We start from the raw sequence: 2,768 nt of genomic DNA, 5'->3' as shown, positions 1-2,768 counted from the left end.
CTCGGGACGGGCCCGGGGGCACCGCCGCGGCCGGGAGGCGGCGGCGGCGGCGCCAACTTTGCCCCTCACCCGCCGCGGAGCCCCCCGCTAAAGCTGCTGGTTTTATCCCCCCCCTTTTCCTGTCAGTATTTGGGAGGGCGGCACACGGCAGCAGCTTGTTGCATGCCACATTGATCAGCCGCTCGCGTTACGGTGCTGAGGAGCGCGCACAAGCCTGTTGCTCGGTTTTGTAACAGTCAGGAGCAGGTCTTGCTGTTTCTTCCTAACTGCTGTGGTGAGTCGAGACCTGCCTGGAATATTTTCCCCTGTGAAGGTGATTGTAGCACTTGTGCTGGTCCCCAAGCCTACGTTTTCTTGGAGSGGTTTCTCCTAGTCCTCTAGTTGCTTGTGGTTCACTTTTAAGAGTAGTTTTGAGACTGTGTTCGTTGATCATGCCTTCCTTGATAAAAGTTGTTACAGTCCATGAAGAGGCTCTCCATGTGTAACTCTTACTCTATTGCCTTGGGCAAGTCATAGCCACTTTTGCCATTTCTCCATCAGTAAAATGGRGATAATAATACCTCGGAGAGTTGTTACAAGAAGTAGTTAATGTTTGYAGAGGGCTTAAAAGACCTAAGTGTTATTAATTAAGCCTCGTGACACATTAAGGTAAGAGTTAGCAAACCAGGTTTACACATGGATGAACTGAGGCAGGAAGAGATTATGATTTAGCCAGAGTAACACATTGGATCTGTGACAATAACAAAAAGCAAGTTGTAACTACTTCACGCTGTAGGCACAAGTGAACAGTTCTCTATAACAGATAGACTTCCAAGATTATTTCCCCACCCTTGCTTCCCCCCCCCCCACCCCAGCTACTTTAAAAGTCTTTGCTCTGTGGCTTCCAGCAGAAGAGGTAGCTACAAGGACACTTGTGGCTTGCCCACTTGAAAGTGCTTCAGCAGTTTTCGTAACAAGATATATGTTCTAGGATAGAAGCCAAATCCAGACTTAAATTCCATAAAACATCCTCCACTTTTTCCCTGAAAACATTGTGTGGAGCTTGATCCTGTTCCAGTCAATGGAATACACACTGAAGCTGACATTCCTGTTTCATCCAAGAAAGTTGTTTCATTAAGGAAAAGTCGCTTGTCATTCTGTCCCACATTTAATGGTGTTGGTGGTTGGATCATTTTTTCAATATGTAAGCATTCCAAAAATGTTGTAGTTGTATATTCATTTTCATAATTAAAAAGGTAGCTTTATCTTCGTATTTCTGAGTGTTGATAGCTTCTTCTCACTGTGTTGATTCTCCAGCACATTGACATGATACTATTGCAGGCTGAATAGCATTCTTAAGTACTCAATATACCAAATTCAAAAGGAAGCTTAGTCTCCATCTACCAAAGTTTTTTTCCATATTGCATCAGCATTTATTTTTCTTTGATTGCTTCTCATGCTACTAAGGCTGACACCAACAAAACTATTATTGCCAAAGACTTAAAAATTGTTTTCTCTGACAGTTTTCTATGCAAATATTTCATTCATATGGAAGAGACTTTCATAGGTGTAAGTGGTGTAAGCTTGCACACAAGTGTGTGCAACTACTCAAAGTTAGGAACCAACACGAGAAGTCAAACTGAACTGTTTCAACAAGAACTTTCAAGAAAAAAAAGCAGACTGCATCAAGTAGAAATGAAATTTGGTAAAGTTAAAATTACTGTGCATTTCTAGACATATATATTCTGACAGAAGCTCGAGTCTTCTGGCTCTTTGGATGACTGGAAGTTCCAGCACATCTTCACAATGATGTCAAGTTAGTAGTTAAAGTCAGTGTAGTTGTAAATCTCTAAAGTTGCCTTTTCCAGTTTATGAGCTTGCAGGTCTTCCCTATTCAGAGGGCTGTATAAGATCTTCCCTATCCACGTACTTTCAGTTTGTTCTCCCTAGGGAAGCCAATTGCTATGCATTATAGTTTTTGGACTTCACTGATGTGAGTCTATCCCGGACTTAAAGACAACCAATTTCCCCACCCCCTGCACACACCTGCACTCCCCATTTGTGATTGCATCCTCATTCCATATTTCCTCAGGAGAATTCCTCCCAAAGAAATGCCTTTCTGATTCATTCATTACTCTGAATAGACAAGATATAATAATTCTTACTCTTACTAGCTCAGAAAGTAGAGGACTAAGTCTGAATGAAATTCATTTATTTGCTAACAGCTTACATTACCACTAAGGTGTTGGTACCAGGATTCTTAAATGGAAGATTGTTTTTCATCTATTGTATAGGAAAATTGTTTCTTGTGTATACATCCCAATGAAGTCTCCAGAAAATGCAAATGTGCATCATATAATTGCACAGTTGATTTATCAAATCATAATGAAATATAATTTTAGAGTACAATATATTGAATCATGCTGCTATGATGCTGTAGAGAAACAGTAAGCTCCTTACAAGCTTGTTAAGAGTAGCAATCTCATTCAGATTTTGACAGTGTCAGGCCTTGTAGAGTGCTTTAAACATAGGTTAATTTGCTGAAGTGTAATGTCAGTTGTTGTGTTGTGTAGTGTATCACTTTGGTTTATTTTCAACTACCTCAACATATGCAAGTTTCTTCTCACAAGCAATCCAATCTGACATGTTTACATGCCAAATTGCCTAAGTGGCCATTATTTAGTTAAAATAAATATTTTGCTTTCATAGACAAAGACATTTTCAGTAACACTTAAGTACAAAAAATGTACCAAAAAGCAAGTGGTTTTAGAGGTTGGGTAGCAGATTCT

At 40.3% G+C, this 2,768-nt stretch overlaps 1 protein-coding gene across 1 annotated transcript in view; it reads left to right on the top strand.

The window, feature by feature from the left end:
• The window catches only part of CTDSPL2 (CTD small phosphatase like 2), a 47,198-nt gene that overhangs the window by 1,007 nt on the left and 43,423 nt on the right, over positions 1–2,768 (top strand). The gene's annotated exons all lie outside the window — the stretch shown is intronic.

This window comes from Rhea americana, unplaced genomic scaffold, assembly GCF_003343005.1.
Source record: "Rhea americana isolate MKP2758 unplaced genomic scaffold, rheAme1 scaffold_178, whole genome shotgun sequence".
Taxonomy (NCBI): Eukaryota; Metazoa; Chordata; class Aves; order Rheiformes; family Rheidae; genus Rhea; species Rhea americana.
Note: the sequence above shows the minus strand (reverse complement) of the source record. Positions and strands in the feature narration are given on the sequence as shown.